The sequence below is a fragment of the Callospermophilus lateralis genome, chromosome 1 (genome assembly GCF_048772815.1).
Source record: "Callospermophilus lateralis isolate mCalLat2 chromosome 1, mCalLat2.hap1, whole genome shotgun sequence".
NCBI lineage: Eukaryota > Metazoa > Chordata > Mammalia > Rodentia > Sciuridae > Callospermophilus > Callospermophilus lateralis.
Genome location: NC_135305.1, coordinates 33,097,096 through 33,111,677, shown reverse-complemented (window position 1 = coordinate 33,111,677; position 14,582 = coordinate 33,097,096). Strand labels below are relative to the sequence as shown.

General features: G+C 38.0%; 1 protein-coding gene across 3 annotated transcripts in view; it reads left to right on the top strand.

Annotated features, from left to right (window-relative positions):
• Slc25a13 (solute carrier family 25 member 13) overlaps positions 1-14,582 on the top strand; it is a 178,825-nt gene that overhangs the window by 150,759 nt on the left and 13,484 nt on the right. The window lies entirely within an intron of this gene.

Sequence of the window (14,582 nt, the reverse complement as noted above, 5' to 3'; positions counted from 1 at the left end):
ATCCAAGCTATGATGTGAATGGTGTCCACTAGAGCTGTTCAGCACAACTCTTTACAGCATCACTGGCTGGGGCTTTATTTTGATTTGTTATTGATACAAAACCTAATTCTCCATGTCCTCCTTCATGAGGGATATATGCAAGAATCCTAGGGCACCATCTTCAGGAGGCATCCTGAGTTCAGTTAACCCATACCGGGGCAAGAATTTTATTTTCTGATCCTACACATTGGCCCTATCTGTGTTTTCTATGTGTACGCCACCTCTCAATTATTACAAATCTTAACCATTTTTCATTTAAAAATTGTTTTTCAGAATTATTGTAAAAACCAAACTTTCAGAGAATATTTGAAAATGTTCATTCACATCATTCTACCATAAAGTTGTAATGAAATATACCAAAATCATTTGTATATATGCCCTGCTCTAAGACTATCACCATTTTTCAGTAAAATTCCAAAAAAAATGTTTAGACCAACTTGAATAAGTAAACTTTTAAGAATATAGGGGGAGAAGTCAAATGTATACTTAAAGTAGTTTCTTAAATTTACACAGAAATTATAAAAACAATTATATGAAATTAATAATGGTTTGTTTCTAAGGCTAATTTCAAGAAATGTCTTATTCCAATTATTCATGTAAATTTTAAACCAGTGTCTTGATCACTACCTAATTCTTTTTTGAATCATCTATTAATGTGGTTTTACAGAGCATACTGTCTTCATTTTTACCCTCTGCAACATATAGCTCTTTTGATCTTCATGTACAATATTGTCCCTGGAAATTTTATCCCACAGACATATAACATTGAGAGAGTTGATTTCTGTTTTCCTAGTCTCAGTTCATACCGAGTGGGTATAACTGATCCCCATGAATTTCAGTTTACTACCATATTGCTTTTTAGAGAACTTTTTAATATCTTGTTTTGACATTCAGTGCAGCATTTGTGAGATCTTACCCTAATACTTTTTTCCCCCTTTTTTGACTACCCAGAATTCTTCAGGTAATCTCACTAAATATCCAGAATTAATAATAATTGAGGTCATTTCAGGCACATCTACATTCCCCAAATGATATTTATCATGGTCAAGTGGTTAGAAAGAGCACCCCATAAGCTGAGCCTTTGTAAGAATCAAATACAATGTGATGTCCTCCTTAATGAGATTGATCTGGGGAGATAGGAACAACTTGCTTTATTTACTTAAGCATATGTGGTTTTTGAGAATAAAAATGCTGATTTTTTTAAAAGCAGCACTTAAGATGCTCAATCGGATTGTGCAGTAAGCAATATTCTATAGCTATTTTCTTTACCAATTTATTATCCAGCTACAAGAAATAAACAGTATTATCATGAGGCATAGCATAGATCAGTTTGAAATCATCTTCTTTTCTAAAATTTTTAGGCTCTTGCCGTGTATAACACCATGTAGCAGCTTGTCATTTTGACAGGATGCCAAGGAGTCTTTCAATGGGGCTGTCTGGTAAAAGCACTTGGGTACTCTGGTGGTGACTGTCATCAGAATGTCTAGATGGATAAAATGGTAAAAACTTGTTTGCTGATACAGAAACAGGGCCTGTTAAATCACCTGCAGATGTTACGAGCCAGGGACTTTGTGCTTTTCATCTTCACATTATTTCATAATCTTAATTCCCTTTAACACTCTTTGGAAGCAGTTGGTATCCTGGTTTTGTAGTTGGGTGAACAGAGACTGCCAGCCTTGGTATTTGAGCTGAAACAGAGGCTCAGAAGTTGCTTGTTTCCACTTTTGTGCTAAAATTGCTTTCCTGAAATGAGCAGGATTGCTCAAGTTTGAGCACGAGAACTCTCCCATGTAAAGTTAGTTTAATTACTAGTCTAGTGATTTAATCTAGTTCAGAGGCATTCCACAGAGTTTGGCGCTGTCTCATAATACACTGGTTTTTGGTGTATTGATAATTACCAAGTGAAGTCACTAGTGCTTTGGGCTGGAAACTTGGTTTCTTTGCAAGAGAATGACCTGGCAGTCTCCACCTTCATGCTGGCCGTCCATATCAACTGAGAGACCTGTGAGTCTTCCTTAGGTGGACATGCACCTCTCTGTGGTGTCTGCTCCTTTCAGTCAACTGGCTCTTGCATTACCACTCTAGCTGATGCTCATTTTTGATATCCTGGCTTCCAGCCTCTCCCTTGCCTAGTGAAATGGGTGCCAGCTCCACCCCACTTTACCTACCTTTCCTCACCTTTCCTGGTCAGAAATCATTTCAGTAGGTTAAGCTCCCTCCATTTAGGGAGCATCACAGCTTTAATATTGCTGTGAATTTAATGTGTTTTTGTTTCAAGGTAGCTCTTTTTAGCAATAGTGCCTTTCTCTGTTTGTTGCCTTGATTGGGTAAAAAAATGCAAATGGCAAGAAGTGAACTAATACTTTTAAGCCTGGTTTGTGTCCTTCCCTGTGGGTCTTAAAAGAGACCACTGTCATAGTTTTTGTTGGGACTGGTAATCTGCCTTCTCTTCCCCTGGGGTCTTTTGTTTGCTCTGTTAACATTACAATGGCGCGCACAGGAGGAGTGAGAGGTTGGCTCTGTCTGTGTGTCTAGGCCTGCTGAGCTTAACCTTACCTGAATTGGACTTAAGCAAGCTTTCTGTTTTTCTCCTGAATTGACTTGCAAAATACCTAACTATTCTGCAACTTCCCAGTAAATGGCAATTAGAATTCTTGCTTTAGAAATACATTTGCAACTGAAAAAGAGTGGATTTGGTAAACATTTCACATTCCTGAAATTAGAAATAGTTTAGAGCCAATATAGGAAACTATGTAAACAAAGCCCCCCTCTAAAATAGTGACATTTAGAGAGCTGTAGTTATAGCATACAGAAAATAGGTGGTTGAAGTAAAATCAGAATAAATCATTGCCTTTGGAAGAGCTGCCTGATTGTGATGTAGTTAAGAAAAAAAAATCTTTAACATATACTACATTTCTTAAGAATGTAAGAGGTTGGGGCTGGGTAGAAGAGCACTTACCTAGCATGCATAAGGCCCTGGGTTTGATCCTCAGCATTGAAAAACAACAACAAAAAACTATATGAGGATGTAATTTATCTTTTCCTAGAAAGATTTTCTTTTATGCATAATCCCCTGGAGTATAAAATACGTCAGATTCTCTCATAGGAAAGAAAGTTGCATTCATCTGCTTTTGAATGTTACCTATTCCATAGGAGCTCTCAACTTATAAAACTTGTTGTTGAACATTAAATGGCAGCAGAGCCATCATAGGTCAAAAGATGCTTCTTTAGGAAGCCCAGAAGAGTTCATGCCTCTTTTCGGAGACAAAAACTGTTTAGTAAAGCACTGAGAGCTAGGATCCATCAAGCATTGTTCAAAACAGTTTTCAAATTGCATAATCACAAATAAAACACGGGCTTATACTAGAAAGTTGCTTAGGAATATGGGCTGTTGTGTTCTGATCAAAGGCATTCGTTTCACCCACTGTGTTTGACAGTTTTCAAGTGTGTTTCTCAACTACCTGCATCAGTGTGTACCTGAGTTCATCCATTGTGTCTAAATGAATATTGAAGCTATTGTCCATATCTTGCAAAAGCAAGCAATGATATGTCTGTGTGTTCTTGTTTATTTTGTTACTTCTCTCAAAGGTTTGGTTTTTAAAACCTTCAAATAAAATACAAGTTGATATTTTTAAAACTTAAATTCTCTCTCCAACCTTTACTTTTCCATTCTCTTCAAATAGTTGCTGCTTAAATTTTTTATAAATCCTTGGAAAAATTTGTCTACTTAGATCAGTGTTGTCTCCTCATCCCTTTCATTCTTTCTCTCTCTGTATTTTAAACTTTACCAATATCAATATAGCCTGTGGTGTTTTAGTACAAATAGAGTACTTCTAGGCACAATGTATTTTAAAACTCTTTCTCTCCTTGTTTTATTTGACAGTGGTATACAATTATTTAAAAGTTTTTTCTCACCCACTACCCCCATGCTGGGTGTAAGGTTTTGTTTTTTTTTAACTGATTTCATATGTATATTAGTTGTATTTGGACACAATATTTATTTATATGCAGTGCTAAGGATTAGACCCAGGGCCTCACACGTGCTAGCCACAACTCAAGCCTCCTGGTTTCCTCTTAATGAATACTTATGTTTCTTCCAGTGTGGAAATACAAGCAATGCCTGGTGAACTTCCCTGTGTTTTATTTTGACAATTTTTTTTGTTTTTTTAAATTAGTACATTAAAATTATACATGATAGTGGCATTTGTTACTTATACATATATACACACTATGCAACAGTATAATTTGGTATTTTGATATTCTTTTATAAGTGTGTAGTGTACAAAGAATAAATTCCTAGGAGTGAAGATATCAGGTCAAAGGGGCATGTACATTTTTTAGTTTTAATAGGTCTAATCAAATTCCATCAATTTAATTTTATCCTGATAACACATAGTGCTTATACGAATAATTCCTCAGTTTATCAGCTTTTGTAAATTTCTTTTTATATGCATATGCCCCACATGAAGAATGAAATTGTTTAATTATTGCTTTGAGAATGTGTTGCACACTAGTTGTCTGACATCAAGGGGCATGTTTTGGTTTTACTGCCACCCTAATGGCTGCTCTCACTCTCCCATTTATACTTCTGTCTTCATCTGGACTTTATTCTGACTTTGACTCCAAATTTATTGTTATTACAGCAGCTAGAATGATCCATTTAAAATGTAAGTCAGATTAATTCACACGATACACTTTCTTAATATTTATAGCAACTGTATTCACAATTGCCAAAACCTAGAAGCAACCAAGATGTCCTTCACTAAGTGAATGGATAAACAAACTGGGGATATGCACACAATGGAATATTACTTGATGCTAAAAAGAAACAAGCTCTCAAACTATGAAAACACATGGAAACAATTTTAAGCGCACATTACTAAGTGAAAGAAGCTGATCTGAAAAGGGTACATGTTACATGAGTCCAAGTACATGACATTCTGGAAAAGGCAAAACCGTAGAGACAGTAACAAGATCCATCAGCCCACTTTTATTGGGAGCTAACTATGTGCCTGGTGCTGTTCTAGCCATGTGGGAATATTGAAGATATTGTCCATATCTTGCAAAAGCAAGCAATGATATATCTGGGAGATGGCTGGGAGAAACCAACTGGCTGCTCACAGCTTGGTGAATAGGAAAAGTTTGCCATCAAGAAAACAAATATGTGACATCAGGTGGTGCTTAGACCTAAAAGGCAGAGTAAGGGGATGTAGAAGGGCCAAAGAAGGCCGGGCTGCATTTTAATAGGGTGGTCAGGGAAGTCCTCTAGAATGAGGTATCTGGGCAGAAACCAGAAGGAAATGAAAAACTAGTGGGCTCTACAGAAACTGCTCCCCAGTGGAAAACCTTCCAGCACTTTCTCTTGCAGTTAGAGCAGATCTCCAACTGCTTGCCTGGGGGCCTTTCCTCCTCACCCTCCATTTTGTGTCCACATCCTGTGAGCTAGCTCTGCTGGCTTCCTTTGCTGTCTTCAGATATTTCATGTTGCTCCCTTTTGTTCTTCATTCTGCCCAAAGGCTCTTCCCCTGAACCCTTAGCCCAACAGATACCTTCTCAGTAAGATTGCCAGGCCACTTACTATCCTGGTCCCCTTTCCAGCAGTATGCGTCACCATCTAATGTCCTTCTCTGTGTCTCCCTTATCTAGAGTGTATTTATATCAGCAACCTTTCTTCATTGCTGTTTTGTAACTTTTCTGGCACTTAAGTAGATACCTGATAAATACCTATTGAGCCCATAATATAACTAAAAGCCAGGTGTTTCCACTTTATTAGAGGATATTAGAGCAGAGAAAGTGGATTGGTGAATAATGACCAAAAAGATCATGATGTTGGGAAAGTCAAAGTGAATAGGGGGGCTATCTGTATCCAGTTTCAGAGGCACCCATTTCTCCACCCAGCAAGCTTTGCCCTAGATGCCCTAGACCAGGGATACAAAAATAATTTAGTAAGTATGGTTTGTAAAGACTTCACCGTCTTGTGGTGGTACTTAGCCAAGTTCACAGATCCACAAAAATTATGTGCATACAGTTGAGAAGAGCTGTCCAAAGGAGTATGCACAGGCTATAGAGGAGGTGGAGCTGACTCACAGAGATATGGCAAGGAAGACTTTCTGAAGGAGATGGCCTTGAATAATGAACACATGAACCAGGTGGAAGGCAGAGATGGGTGGCCTGAGCAGCTTTATGTTTGAGAAAATATAATTTGGCTTCAGTGGGGGAATGCCAGGGAAATAATCATAAGGTTATTATGGGGATTTATTAAAGTACATATATACAAAGAACACAAGGTGGAGCTTAAGCACATAGAGCGTATGATGTACTAGTTATTATTAATTTTTAATTATAGAATACCAACTAAGAGATCCTTGCAAAAATACCTAATTCTGTCCCAGGCCTAATTTCTAATGTTGTGTGGTCAGCAGTCTCCTCTAAGCTAGGCATTCAACTTCGGACTTCAGAATAGCAAATAAAAAGGAGATGTCTTGAAAAACATTGTTTCTATAAAATAGTTCCCAAAGGAATTGAAAGTGTTAAAGAAGCCAGGGGAAAGACATTCTGAAAAACATAGGACAAGTGAGCCTAAGTGTCCATGCTCAGATGAGTAGATAAACAAAATCTGGCAAATATATATAAAGGAATAGTATTCATCCTGAAAAAGGGAGGAAATTCTGACACATGCTTCAGCATGGATGAACCTTGAGGACATTATGCCAATTGAAATAAACCAGTCACAAAAGGACAGTATGACATACTTCTACTTGTATGAGGTATCTGGAGTAGTCAGATTTGCAGAGACAGAAAGTGGGATGGTGGTTGCCATGGCCCAGAGGGAGGGGATAATGGGAGGTAGTGTTCAATGGGTACATAATTTCAGTTTTGCAATATGAAAAGGTTCTGGAGTGTGAATGCACTTAACCCTATTGAACTGTACACTTAAAAATGCTTAAGACAGGACTGGGGATATAGCTCAGTTGGTGGAGTGCTTGCCTCACATGCACAAGGCCCTAGGTTCAATCCCCATCACCACAAAAAAAAAAAAAACAACACACACACACACACACACACAAAAACTGAATACAATAAATTTTAAGTTATGTGTACTTTACTACGATTCTACCAACTGAGCTATATCCCCAGTTCCTCATTCACCAAATATTCACTGTGTGCTAGCACTTCAGTAGGTACTGGAGTTTCAGAGATGTATATAGTATCATTGCCTTCTGTGTGATCAGTATTGAGGGCATAAGAGAATATAAACATAAAATTCTACTGCCATAAAGTTCTTTTTAAAAGTTTATTTTAATAGGACAGAAAATTCAGATACAAAGGGATATCTAACAATAACATATTATGTTCCCTAGCCCCAAGCAGCAGTAACCTATCTTTCCGGAGACAAATATTTTTTACCAGTTTTTTTATCTATTATTTGTTTTGTTCTAATTTTGTTGTTTCTTGCTGAGTGCCCACAGGATTAGTTTTAAGACAGGTCTTTTATCTTAACTTCCAGACTATAATATACTGTCCTTCATGGTCAAACTATTTAAAATGATGCTACTAACTCACTGTTCATAGTGGCTGTGAATATATTTTCCAGAAGTAATGGATATGTTTCTGTTTCCATTAAGTCATCCTTATATTCTCTGGTTTCCAGTTGTGACCAAGGTATGCATTTAAAAACTGGCTGGCTTAAGAAATGTTAATTGACTACAGAATGAAACAGATAAATGTGTCATGGTAACTAAAGAGGCCTATGGGGTCTGATCAACTTAGTAAACTCTTATAAACTTATTTGGTAGAATCGCGTCTTTCACTAAATAAAAGATCGTATCTTAGCCTCATAAATGCCAAACCCTACAATGAATGATTCAGGTATGAACTTCCATTTTCCACTCCAATAGGACAATGTGCTTTTCATTGATAATAGTAATTATCATCACCTTTTATTGGAGATCTTGTGCCAGATACTACACTAGGTACCTTATTCTAATCATTGGATTTAAGTTTAGTGTGTAAAAAATCTGCATTTCATGGATGAGAAAGTTGAGGCACTGAGATTCTGAGAATTTTACCCAATGTCAGAGAGATGATCTGAGACTAGGTTTCTGATGACAAATCCTGTATTGTATTCTAGCTCCTAAAATGTACCAATTTTGGTATGGAGAAGCAGAATTCAGACGTAGTTCCATATTTAAGATGATGCATTTTTTTTAAAAAAAAAAAGATAGAGTGAGAGAGAGAGAGAGGGTGAGATAGAGAATTTTTTTTAATATTTATTTTTAGTTTTCGGCAGACACAACATCTTTGTTTGTACGTGGTGCTGAGGATCGAACCCAGGCCGCACGCATGGCAGGCGAGCGCGCTACCACTTGAGCCACATCCCCAGCCTGCATTTTTAACATATATATTTTTTTTAAGTTGGGTGCTTCTTCTCTGAGAAGTCACCCTCTTCAGGGAGAGAGCTTTCCGAGAGTTGCGTGGAGTGGTGAGGCACCGAGAACGCCATCTCAGTTAGCCAAGTAGTAGTGATCATGGATGTCATAGACAAAAGGCCTCTCTGATGTGCTAAGAGAGGTTGGGGAAAGAGCTCCCCCACCCCCCAAATTGGGTGATCTACATTAAGGGGAAAAACAAACAAACAAACAAAATTAGCAAGGGGCACTACCTACATAATCATTCCATGTTGTAAAGGAAATGTTTCTAGAGACAGTGTCAAGTAACCAGCTTAAGTATCTCCTCCAAAAGGCCTAAACTCTATAGAGTTTGCAGCCATTGGCAGATCAAAAATGATCATCCAGTTAAAAACAACTTAAAATGTTGTACAATGTTTTGTTGTTTTTTTTTTTTAATTATTTTTAATTGGACACAATACCTTCCTTTTATTTATTTATTTATTTATTTATTTATTTATTTATTTTGTGGTGCTGAGGATCCAACCCAGTGTCTCGCATGCACTTCACTGAGCCACAACTCCATCCCCCTCTACCATGTATTTTTCAAATTATAGCAAAGAAATTAGGAATGTTTAAGCCTAAAATGAGGTGAATTCAGCAGAACCATAAAGCTGACTTTTGCCTTGAAGACAGTTGCCAAACACCTGAAATTGAGCATTAATTTTTTTTTATTGTAAACTTTGGCATATGCTAATGACTTTTTTTATTTGTTCTAATTAGTTATACATGACAGCAGAATTTTTGAAGCTATGTGGGACAGCTAGGTATTGCCTAAAGAAGTAAATCTAAAAAGAACAGGGTGGAGACTAAGGTAAGTCAAGCAAAGGACTTCAGTGACAAAATTTAAGGGGATATTTACTTCCAGGGGCCAGCCCTATGTGTGCACAGCCCTGATAATGAGGGTTTCCTCGATGTGTCTATTCTGGGATCACTAATCTTAACCCTACCTCTGGTCCTAAAGAAAATCATCCCCCATAACATGGACCACAAAGAGCTGTACCCCCAGTGGACGGGTAAAATAATAATGCCTCTTCTACTCTAAGTTGCATAGAAAATTGCCTTACTTCTCAGTGGAGGAAGAGAAAAGGCGCTAGGGAGGAAACCCTCTCCTAAGAATCAGAAACCCTGAGCTGGTCTCACATGGGCTTATAGGCTGAATTTCTATTTCTTTGATGATCAGAAAAATGTCAAGCTGGTAATTTATTTTTAAACAGTCTTGAACTTACGGTACTCCTTTGTGTCTGACAAAAGCAAACATAAGTCTTCTCTAGAGAAACCCACATTCAACTCAGGCCTTAAAAATTTTCATAGATTATGTTACAAGGAAGTGAACAAGTCACATTAGAAAATCTCAAGTCATATAGGCAGTGAGGCCCTTTAAGAAGAAATAACAAAAACAATGGGGAAGCATATAAATACAAAGATTTAATGATTGGGAGATACTAGGATCAAATCCAGGGTCTCACACCTGCTATGCAAGTGCTCTATCACTGAGCTATATTCTCAGACCTTTTTAAAATTTTATTTTGAAATGGGGTCTAGTTAAGTTGCCCGTGCTGGCCTCAGACTTCCAATCCTCCTGCTTCAAACTTCCAAATAGCCAGGATTTCAGGCATGAGCCACCATTCCTGGTTATAAATTTTTAAATTATCAGAAATATTAAGTAAATTTTTTAAAAATTAAAAAGTGAAAATATTTATAATGATTAAAATTTAACAGGTGGCTTTGACAACAGATTGAACACAGTCAGAGAGAGCATTAGTGAACTGGAATATGTGAAATTATCCAGTATGCATTTCTGAGAGACATAGAAATTGAGACAGAGAAAAGTATGAGATGATCTAATCGGTATAAAACAAAACTTGAAAGAAAGGAAAGATGATAGCTGAAGATTTTTCAGATCTTATAACAGCCATTAATCCACAGACTCAAGAAATACAACAAATTGCAGTTATGAGGTAAAGGTAATCCAAACTAGACACAGTAGACTAAAATTGCTGAACATCAAAACTAAAGAGAACCTATTAAGTAGCCAGAGAGAAAGGCAGATTTGCTTCCAAAGGGGCAACAGTTGAACTGACAGTTAATTTAGTAATAATGAATGCCAGGAGACAGTTGAATGGTATCTTCAGTGTTTATAAGAAAAAAACTTTTCCACCTAGAATTCTATACCCTGTAAAAATATATTTTAGGGACAGAGAGAAAAATGAAAACATTTTTAGACCAGAAGAACACATCACCAGTAAAGCCTTAATAAAGGAAATTATAAAATGTACTTCAAGTAGAAGAAAATTGATTACAGGTGGAAATGCAACAGAAATGAAAAGCAAAGAAAGTAATAAATGTTTACTCTAAACAGCATTGCCTTAATTAATTTATATATGTATGTATATGTTTATACATGGTAATTATAAATGCTTAATGTTTTAAGGTAGAATTAAAATTCATAATCATAAAATGGGGATTGCTTATAATTTAAGTAGTCTAAAGAACATGTGTTTATACAAGAGGAAAGTGAAGACAGCAAAGACTGTAATACATTAACCAGGCGTATTAACATTCTCGGTGTAAACATCTAGACTTTGCAGGTAATGCTGTGAGTGAGTGGGGGAGAGGAAGGAAAGGTAACAAAAATTGAAAAGGTGGGATACATGTTACAGATCGGCTTTGTGAAGGTGGCAAGACTGGCAGCTTGGAAGCTAAAGGTTCATGTAAAAAAATTCCAGTTCATGTAAGTGATGAATATCATCAATGACAAAGCAACATACAACAGCAGAACGGTAGAGAGCTGGGACTGACCGTGGCATTTACTTAAAAAAACAAAACAAAACAAAAATCTCGGGGTTGCCAAGATTATCTTTTTAGAATTTCAATGAAATTAAGGAGAACCTAATGTTTTAAAAGTCTGTGAACTAAAAACCAAATAGTAAACTACATTTTATATTCAAATGGGTGTCATTTTGATGTTTAGTGATATCAAATATTCATTTATTGGCCAGTTTATTTGGTTTCAACACCACTGACAATAACATAACAGGTCTTGGCACTAGTGATGTTTCTCAGCAAGATGCTGAAACTCACTCTGTTCGAGTCCCCCGGCACCTGAGGTCAACCATTCCTTGACTGGGCAGAAGGCATGCTGCCAGGCTGCATATCTAAGGGTTAACTCATTTAGGGGAAATCACAAAGAATGCTAAGGGATCAAGACATGACATGCTGCCCATTGTTTGTAGCTCCAGGATCAAAATATACAATTATACATGCCAAATAAATTCTAAACCTGTAAGGTAGGAAAAGAGGGGTGGCTCTGACGACAGGTGCCAGAAGCATTAAATAACCTTCTCAGACAAGGTGCACCACTGTTGTCTTGAATGCTGCAGGGTCCCTCCGTCTGGCATTTTTCCCCCATGCTAGACAATGTGTATTCACTGCTGGAGTCTCTGTTAAGCCTCTGTCTCCCAGACCTGCTGGCTCCTGGTGCCCAGCCCAGCACAGAGGTGCCTTTGTGAATGTAATTACCTTTCCCTGTATTAGAAATAGTCTGTTTAGAGCTGTGTTTGCAGGTACAGCTAGAATAAGCAGGAATTAGCATGCAAAAAGACCTGCCCTGGCCCGACTTCTTTATCAGCACCACCCTTCAGGACTGGCTTTTTTTCCAACTTCGGATTGATTGGGCAGGTGTGATACCATCCAAAATGAAGAACTTTGAAAGAAAAAGAAGAAAGGCACAAAAGACATTGAGAATTGGAGATAGCTCTAGGAGTGGGGGATGCAGGGAAATCCTGACATGTTGTATCTTTTGACAATCTCATATCAGAGAGAACTGCCAGAGTAAACCCAAATGGATGGTTCTAGAAATTTAAGAATTGATTAAAGCTCCCTGAGGCTTTCAGCACAGTGTCCACATCAAAAAGTCAGGAGAAGCAAAATAAATGGTTCTTCTGCCGTGATGGTACTGTGGCCAGCATCTCTAAGCTGTCTAGTTGGCCTGTGGTGATTATGGACAATGAACTTTAAGTGAAATTAGAGTACCTTTAAAGACCCTTCCTAGACCTCAGATATGATGAGTGTGGAGGGCATTAGAACAATTCAAAAATGGAAGGGGCCAGAGTTCAAGACTGTTTATATATAGGTCTACCCAGAGATGCTTTTTGTTGTTCCCATCTGCCATAGTGGGCCTTTTATTTAAAAAGAAGAAAAAACAATGATTTCCTTTTTTTTTTTTTGTTTTTGTTTTTGTTTTTGGAGATAGTACTTTAGTGGCTAGTAAGAGATTAGAGGATTGTATTTTGCATTTGGTGATTTTCCTCAAATGATTTTACTGTGTATACAAAGGAAATTCAGGGCCAACCAGAAAATATCTTAAGAGCAGAGATGCCCAGAGAATCAGGAAAATAGACTCCAGGCCAAAAAAATGTGAGGATTTTTCTAGGGGCAGAAAGATTTGGAGATTTATTTTAAATGGCACACACTTTGTAATTTACTAATTTTTAAATTATTTCTGTGTTCTTGATGCAGGCTGTGGGATGGCAGAGATTGTTTTCCTTTATTGCCCAGTTGCTTGTTCAGAATGGCTGATTGCTTAGTAAAAATTATGCGTGGGGCAAGTAGAATACAAGTTAAAAGGGTTTGTGTTTTGATGTAGGACTAGAGAATGGGTGTTCACGACAAAGTGAAGGATTTATCAAGGAATCTGGGAGAGAAACTTTTTCACCCTTGGAACTTTAAAAGACTTTTTAACATCCTGCTTCTCCTTTCTTTGTGCAGGGAGCAGCAGGTCAGGGATTGCCTAAGGGGGCCTTGTTAAATTGGCACCTGCCTTTGTGCCTACAACCTGAAGTAAGCGGTGAGGAAAAGGAGGCCAGGGAAATTTAATGAGTGTGCCTGTTTCTCCAGCCTTTTGCAGAGTTAGCTCTCTTTGGGAATTGGACTTTGATGCCTGGAGTGTAAGGGAATTGAAGGCTACCTCCTGACTCAACCAGGGTAGTTATTTGCTGTAGGGAGACACCTGAGCAGGTGCTGGACTGGGAAACAATACAGGTACCAGGAGAGGCAGGGAGACAACCCTCTGGTCACATTTGTCCCTTACGTGTATACTCAGTGCACTGGGTACTTTATAGAAGACTTTCACGGTAATTGCCTCATTTATTACTAATGAGTTCAGTCCCTCCCCTTCCCTGAAGAAGGTGACCTTTGGTGTTTTGTTGTTGATGTTTGCCACTGGGGATTGAGCCCAAGGGCGTTTATCACATCCCCAGCCCTTTTTTTATATTTAGAGACAGGGTCTCACTAAGTTGTTTAGGTTCTCACTAAGTTGATCAGGATGGATTTGAACTCATGATCCTCCTGCCTCAGTCTCCTGAGCTGCTAGGATTAAAGGTGTGCACCACCTCACCAAGCACCTTTGATATTTTTGACAAGAAGTTTGCTGGGGCTCATCATATGGCTACCCAGCCATGCATAGGAGGTAGAAGGAGTGTGATCTTACCACGTCTTCTCCCTATGTCAGTGGACGCATTTTTAAAAGTTTGAACATCCCCTCTGTAGAGCAGAGATGGTGGCTGCCCACAAGTCTTTCTCTTTTTGGATTTTTTCTTTCTTTCAGGTAGAAAAATTAGAAACCTAAGTCCTCTTACATATCCTAACATTCACTTTGGTTTGCTTAATTTACTCGGCCTGATTCCTCTGTTAAAAATGCAACATATTCTACCACTTTCCCTTCAGCCTTGCACTGTGAGATTTTTCCTTTCCCCCAGTTTGTTCCTTTTCATTTGTTTGTATGTTTAATTTTTAGCCAAGCCACTTTCCTCTCTGCCATCCAGTGTTATTGTCAAACATCTCTTGAATTTCATCATACCTCTTCCCAGGCACTTCTCCCAGGATGCATGACTTACTATCATGATTTCAGGAAAGGAGGGAGAGGGTCTGCTTCTGGGGTCCCTTCTTGAGGCACCCAGCTGCCTCTTTCATGTGCCTTTACTCTTCTTGTGTCTTAGGGATGTTTCTGATTTCAGGTTCTGTCTTCCTATCCGTGTCCTTTTGCTCATATTGAAATCACATAGCATAAGACAAATTAATCGGACTCACCCATCC